The following is a 7,673-nucleotide window of genomic DNA, read 5'->3' as shown; positions in this document are numbered from 1 at the left end:
TGGAATTCCACCCGCTTCTCACAAAAAAGGAAGCTTGTCGTCATGTGGTAGCCCTTAAGATTGGGAGGTTTCCCTGAGTAAATAGCAACCCAAACAAGCAATTTGGAGTTGTGTGGGAGGAACTCATGCTTCACCCCCTCGGGGTGCATCATTTCCGGAACCCAGTTGAACGAAACCATATAAAACCAGCTTGCTCGCTGTTACTCCTGAACTGACTCTCTTTGGCTTTTGGTTGGCGATCCATTTAGGTGAGTCTCTCGGCACACGGTGTTGATTTGTATCCCCTGTTCCCATGGTTTATGGACTGCGTGAGGTGGCTTGGAGGAAGCGTTTGTGCTGTTGTTCTCCTGTTCTGCTAGCTTGTGGGCTTGCAGGCAGACTGCTGTGAGAATGGGGTGCTGGGCTAGATCCTTGGGCCTGATTCAGCGGCAGGAATAGTCTGATGTTCGTATGGAACCTCCAGGTCCACAGGCAGTCTACCTAGATTTCTAGGTTCTTGGGGGCATTTGGCTGCTGCAGGAACAGGAGGCTGGGGTAGATCCTTCAGCCTGATACAGCAGGGCTTCTCTGATAGTCTTATGTACACTGAGGAAGGGCTCTTGCCTTCATGTCCTGCCTGTGGCCTTCCTGGAGGAATCTGATTGGCTGCTGGAAGGAGAGCAGGATTCTGGATGAGATGAGCCTTTGGTCAGGTGCAGCAGGGAAACTTCTTGTGTCCTTTCAAGGAGCCATAGCTGAATAGCAGGGCACAATCCTTTGCATTGCTCTCATGTTCAACCCCTGACCTCTCCAGGCAGGCTTCTCTCTGAAACTCTGGAGAGCCCATCGGGATGGACAAGAGTGAACTAGATGGACCAATGGGGAAACCCAGTATATAATATGGTCACCAGACATCCCTGTTTCCCGGGGACAGTCCCTGGATTTACAAATCTGCCCCTGGACAAAATCCATCCCCAGATTTCATTTAATGTCCCCGGATTTATATTTTAAGCGTTCTACATTTATTAGTAGGGAATGAATGTTGCTTGATTGGTTCAACGGCACAAGACACATCATATGGGGACTTCCGGTGAGGCAAAATGGTGGGTGCCACGGCAGTGAGCAGCTCCTGAAGCCAGCCAGAGCCAATTGCGCTACCAGGCTGGCTCCAGGCTGCTGAGACAGCCACTGCCGCTGCCGAGGGGGAACCGGGGATGACTGGCATGTCAACTGGGGGAACCGCTGACCCCCCCTGAAACCCAATTGAGCCAGGAGTGAGAGCACCCAGCCACCTGGCCAACTGCCCACAGAAGAGAAGATATGACTTCTTTTTTAAAAAAACAAAAACTTTTTTAAATAACTTTTTTCTCTCTTTTCAAAAAAAAAGGTGTCCCCAGATTCTTTGAAAAAAATCTGGTAACCTTAATATATAAGGAAGCTTTTAATGTTCCCATTTAAATCAGTCCTTTATTCAGAACCATGAGGACTGGGATCTTATTTTAGGCGTAGAGCAGCTGGTTTTAGGTCCCACATTCAATCTGAAGCATCTCCAGGTAGGGCTGTGAACGACTGCTTGTCTGAAACCCCAGGACGCTGCTGTCATTCAGTGTAGGGAAGACTGATGTTGGTGAGCTGGTGCAAGCAGTTTCTTATGGGTGGGTTCTGAGTGGCCTTTCTCCAAAATTGCTCAACTATAAGTCTCTCCTTATCTAATCATTTTATTTTTCTTGTCATTTATCAACAACATGACACATATGAATCATTAACTCAAAGCAGTGGAAATAGTAATTCTGTTAAGTCTGCAACGAGATAGGTAGACATTCAGTCAGAGACAGACAGATAGTTTGATCATCCTTTTGGGTGGAAATTGGGATATACCTCTAATCATGGGTGTGGTTTGGATTAGAGAATCACACTGAGTTTTTTTCTAAAAAATTAGGTGGGATGCAAGTTTCTAAAGTAAAATACAGTGGTACCTCGGGTTAAGTACTTAATTCGTTTCAGAGGTCTGTACTTAACCTGAAACTGTTCTTAACCTGAATCACCACTTTTAGCTAATGGGGCCTCCTGCTGCCGCCGTGCCGCTGGAGCACGATTTCTGTTCTTATCCTGAAACAAAGTTCTTAACCTGAAGCACTATTTCTGGGTTAGCGGAGTCTGTAACCTGAAGTGTATGTAACCTGAAGCGTATGTAACCTGAGGTACCACTGTAATGAGATATATAAACTCCTGAGAAGAAAGGGAGCTTTGGATCCTTTAAATATGTCCATATTTGAGTCTTGGTGGACCTTGGGAGATAGAAATAGATTTTATTGAAGTAAGCAAAGGAGAAAAGGACCTGAAATGTATCTTAGGTCTTCACTGATGAGTGTCTTCTGTCATAGCCGAAGGTAACAGGAACATGTAAAGACCAGGGGCACCAGCTCTTGGGGGCTAGGTCCTTTAGGGGCTCCAAAATTTTTGGGGGTTGAGGGCCAGGTCCCCCCAATGTCCAAAAAACAGAGGGGTGAAGCCTGGAGCATGAATCTGTTCTCTTGCTTTTCTCGCCACAGACTTTCCTGAGGACCCATCAAAGATGGCTTGCCCATTCCAGCAGTGCAAGCAGCCCTGCCTCCCGCCCCCAATCTGTGGACAGAAGGGCTCTGTGAAATGTGGAGACGTCTGCCCGTGTTCAGCGCCCTGTGGCCCGAGCATCGTCCAGCAGTCCCCTGGCCAGTCCGTGACCGTCTGCTCCCCACCATGCTCAGGTCCATGTGCTAAGATTGGTGGAGACCCCTGTTCTTCTGTCTGCGCTCCTCCATGCGCTCCCAAGTGTGGCGACGTATGTGCCCCCAAATGTGTGGATCCGTGTGGACCCTCTGTCTGTGCTCCACCATGTGCACAGGTGGTGGCTCCGTGCGCCGCAAAGTGCCCCGATCCGTGTCAATCAGTCTGCGCACCGCCACAGTGCATCCCAGTCGCCGTCGGCTCATGCTCTTCAAAGTGTGTCCCGGTGGATCCATGCGCTAAGCAAGGCCCTTGTTGATGATGCTGAGGCTGCCATTGGAAGACCCCCAGAACCCGGGAACAGAATTCCAGAGTTGTGTGTGGCATCAATCAGGCTTTGCTGCCTGGCCTTTCAAATTGCACCTCATATCTTGTCTCTTGGAAGAGGGAACCCAAAAGCTTTGTCCTTTGCCGTATTTAATATTTGCACCTTTTTTCTTGGGATGTCTAAGTCACCGGCTGTTCCTCCCACTTGGGCTATTGCATGCACTCAAGGGGGATGTTTATGTACAGTGCAACTATACACAACTATACACAACTATACACAATGTTCCCTTCCTAGAATTTCAAAACCTGGAGCGTTGCCTCACAATAAATAAAAAAGCTATACTCTGTAGCAAAACCTAGATCTCCAAATTAATATTTTTGTCTCCTTTCTGGTAGAACTGGTAGCAGTTTAATTGATTTATGAGATTCTCTGCTATGAGATGTCATGATGACTCCAAAATTTCCAGGACTTAAAAAAAGAAAGGAAAAAGTTAAGAGCATTTGCTGTGATGTTGTTTAGTCATTTAGTCGTGCCCGACTCTTCATGACCCGATGGACCAGAGCACGCCAGCCACTCCTGTCTTCCACTGCCTCCCGTAGTTTGGTTAAACTCATGCTGGTAGCTTCGAGAACACTGTCCCACCATCTCATCCTCTGTCCTCCCCTTCTCCTTGTGCCCTCCATCTTTCCCAACATCAGGGGCTTTTCCAGGGAGTCTTCTCTTCTCATGAGGTGGCCAAAGTATTGGAGCCTCAGCTTCAGGATCTTTCCTTCCAGGGCAGATTTCCTTAATGGAGAGGTTTAATCTTCTTGCAGTCCATGGGACTTTCAAGAGTCTCCTCCAGCACCATAATAATAACAACCCTCAATATTCAGATCTAAATGTCCTGAAAAATAATCACACATGAACCAGAAAAGGGGGGAGGGAGAGAGAGAGACACTCAGTTGTGCTTCATGTTTGGACATGTCAAAATCTACAGATGGGATGGGTGGAACACAAATATTTGTTCAACAACCAACTCTTTAATGGAAGTGTCATAAAATCAAAACACCATTCCTTCTATATGCTTGAAGCCATCCAGATTGGCTGGGGCAACCCAGTCAGATGGGTGGGGTACAATTATTATTATTATTATTATTATTATTATTATTATTATTATTATTATTACTACTACTACTACTACTACTATTATTATTTCTTCTGACTGCCTCCAGGATATTCTGCACTGTAGGAATATGGACTGTGGAATGCAAACCACAGAGACTTGTTAGATGCAAGCAAGGAGACTTATACAGACACTTTAGCCACCTCAAAAGTTAATGCAACCCTCCCCAAGACCTCCTCATGCCCAAAGTAAAGGTAATGGGACACATAACCGTTAAGTCCAGTCGCGGACAACTCTAGGGTTGCGGCGCTGATCTCGCTTTACTGGCCGAGGGAGCTGGCATACAGCTTCCGGGTCATGTGGCCAGCATGACTAAGCTGCTTCTGGCGAACCAGAGCAGCGCACGGAAACGCTGTTTACCTTCCCGCCAGAGTGGTACCTATTTATCTACTTGCACTTTGCGCTTTCGAACTGCTAGGTTGCCAGGAGCAGGGACCGAGCAACGGGAGCTCATCCCGTCGCGGGGATTTGAACCGCCAACCTTCTTGATCGGCAAGCCCTAGGCTCTGTGGTTTAGACCACAGTGCCACTCGTGTCCCTCATGCCCTACTTGTGAGCATTCCCACTTTTGAGCAGCACAAGTAAAAACTGTGAATGGTGTGAGAGGAAGCCACTAGAGGGATCTCACTCCCAAATTTAAGGGGCTCTCCTTCTTCCTAATCACTGTGAGAGCCACTGGGAGAGCCAGTGTGGTGTAGTGGTTAAGAGTGGTAGTCTTGCAATCTGGGGAACCGGGTTCGCGTCTCCGCTCCGTTTCCACCCCCATCATTCTGCCCAGACACTGAGGTCCAGCTCCGAGGGCCTTCTGGCAGTTCCCTCCCTGCAAGAAGTAAGGTTACAGGGAACCAGGCAGAGGGCCTTCTCAGTGGTGGCACTCGCCCTGTGGAACGCCCTCCCATCAGATGGCAAGGAAATGAGCAGTTATCTTATTTTTAAAAGACATCTGAAGGCAGCCCTGTTTAGGGAAGCTTTTAATGTTTGATGGATTACTGTATTTTAATATTCTGTTGGAAGCCACCCAGAGTGACTAGGGAAACCCAGCCAGATGGGTGGGGTAATCATCATCATCATCATCATCATCATCATCATCCCAACTGTGGGGTGCTCCAGCGATTGGGGCAGGGCGCCCTGCATGGGGCTCAGGGCAGCGTTTGTCTCTTCCCAACCACAGAGCATGGGTATCTCGGTACAGCATCCGGCCTTCTCCCAAGCACATATTGCATGCTGCATGCGTGATGTCACAAGCACACATCACGTGTATGTGACGCCAGCGCCCTTCAATCTTTAGCGCAAGGTGGCGCTGCTGATGAGGGTCATCTAGTTCAATCCCCTGGGTTGCGGCAATCTTTTTGCCCAAAGATTGAGGAGCTGGAACCCATAGCCTTGAGATTAAGAGTCCCACGCTCTATTGACTAAGCTACCCCACAGGCTTTTGTCTACTAAAGTATTTATCGGCTACTTTGCATGCAGAAGCCAGGTCAGGCTGGACAAGACTCCCTGCCTGAAACCTTGCAGAGCCACTGCCAGTCAGTGTGGGCAGCACTGCAGGAGAGGGACCAGTGGTCTAACTCTGTATAGAAGGAACTTCCTATGCCTCTATTCAAATCAGAACCATGAGGACTGGGGACTTGCATTCTTTTGAGGGGAAGGAGCATGAGCTCAGCAGACAATGACTTGACTTGGTACAGAGCAGCTTCTCATGAGTGAAGAACCTCGAATGAGTTTTTTTTAACTACCTTACTGTGTCTCCTAATTCATTGTGTCTCGCTGCAGTCTGATCTATCTTAAGTGTTTTGTCTTGTTTTTAATTCCCAGGGTAGAGTAGCAATTAGCCTGAAAGGGACTGGGTGTGTGTTTGTCATCTTTGCCAAATAACTCTTCCGGGGGCTCGTGGACTGATGGGGATGAGGAGAGCAGAAAGCAACCGGAACGCGGCCCATCTTGTTCCAACATGCCAGAGCAGTTGCAACTATTAGCCCAGGGGGAGGATCAAAAGTTTGCAGCTTCTCCAGACACATAATTGGAAGGAGCTATTTTTTTTAATTCAGGGTCATAACCTCCCAGGTGCTTTATTGCTGGAGGGGTGGGGGAAATGTGACTCCCATAGAGCCTCTCTCTCCAGTGGCAGTATATCTGTGAATAGCAGATCCTAAGAGAGGGTGATCTCCTCTATGTCTTCCTTAGGAGCTATGGGACTGTCTCTACCATGAGGCAGGTTGAGGCTGCAGGTTCAGTTGGCCGGTGCGGTGTGGTGTGTGCAATAAGCTTGAGGTGTTGAGGAGGGAAGAAACAAAACGGCCTTATATTGAGCCACACCGCTGGTCCAGCTAGCTCAGCATCGTTGACCCTGGTTGGCAGCAGCTCTCCAGGGTTCCAGACAGGACTCTTTCCCACTTCTACCTAGAGTTGTTGGGGATAGAGCTGGCAGCCTTCAAGGTTCTGAATAAAGGGTTGGTGCAAAGAGAAAGATCAGAAGTTTACTTATGGAATCTGAACATCAGCCCATCTCACTCAGTATTGTCTGCACCAATTGGCAGCATCTCTCCAGTGTTCCAGACAGGGGTTTCTCTCAGACTTAACTGGTGTCATAAGCTGGCTGGATGACCAGGAGTGGTAGGAGGCACCGGCCAGGGAACCCTCAGGGGAAGAAGGCTCAGAGCCAGGGGATTGGTGGTGGGACGATGATGAGTGGTCAGAGGAAGAAGGAGCGGACTGGGAAGAGGAGATGTCAGAAGCAAGAAGAGGTGACAGGGTCTGGTGAGCAGGAAGAGGCTGTGGCAGAACACAGTTCAGACTTTGAGGCAGAAGCGGTGGGCTGGAGAGGGGTGGAGCCAGGAGACAGAGAGGCAGGGGGCTGAAGAAGTCATGGAGTCTTCTCCTGCTGCGGAGACCAGCTCCCCTTCACCCTGGTCTCCTAGAACATGCCGTGATATGAAACAGCCAGAGCAGAGGGTGGTTGTGCACAGACACAGCCTGACACTGCGTGGGAAAGACCCTGGAGAGGAGGAATTCTAGTGGACACTGGGAAAATGGGGACCTTCAGGCATCACAGCTGCTTCAGCAGAGCAAGACCTCCTGGAAAGAGTTGCTGAGATCGCTAGACCTGAACGGTGAATTGTTTCCTTGAATAAAGAGTTATCTTCACTGGCCTTGGGTGATTTATTGTTTTGTTGCTGATCCACGCCTGACTCCAGCCCTGACACCTGGAGATGCCGCCGATTGAAGCTGGAACCTTTGGTACACAAGGCAGATGGTCTGCCATTGAGATATGTCATAGTGTATACCAGCCTCCTCCAGTTTGATGCTCTCCAGATGAATCTCTCAACATCCTTGACTCTTAGCCATGCTAGTTGGGAGTGATGGACCCCAGAGTTGGTATGTATATTGTTATGTAGATGGATGGGGGGAGGAAGTGCCATCACCTCCTCTGGATAGTGAAGGGTAGTCCGATAAAGGATTCGGGGGGGGGGGCGTGGCCCTGTCCGAAGCCTATGG

General features: G+C 48.9%; 1 long non-coding RNA gene across 1 annotated transcript; it reads left to right on the top strand.

Moving 5' to 3' along the window:
- Positions 1 to 3,381, top strand: LOC310694386. Its single transcript, XR_014519646.1, has 2 exons — positions 1 to 248; positions 2,532 to 3,381. It is a non-coding gene; the product is annotated as an uncharacterized lncRNA (long non-coding RNA).
- Positions 3,382 to 7,673: the final 4,292 nt, after the last annotated feature.

The sequence above is a fragment of the Podarcis liolepis genome (genome assembly GCF_965112155.1).
Source record: "Podarcis liolepis genome assembly, chromosome: 15".
NCBI classification, from domain to species: domain Eukaryota; kingdom Metazoa; phylum Chordata; class Lepidosauria; order Squamata; family Lacertidae; genus Podarcis; species Podarcis liolepis.
Note: the sequence above shows the minus strand (reverse complement) of the source record. Positions and strands in the feature narration are given on the sequence as shown.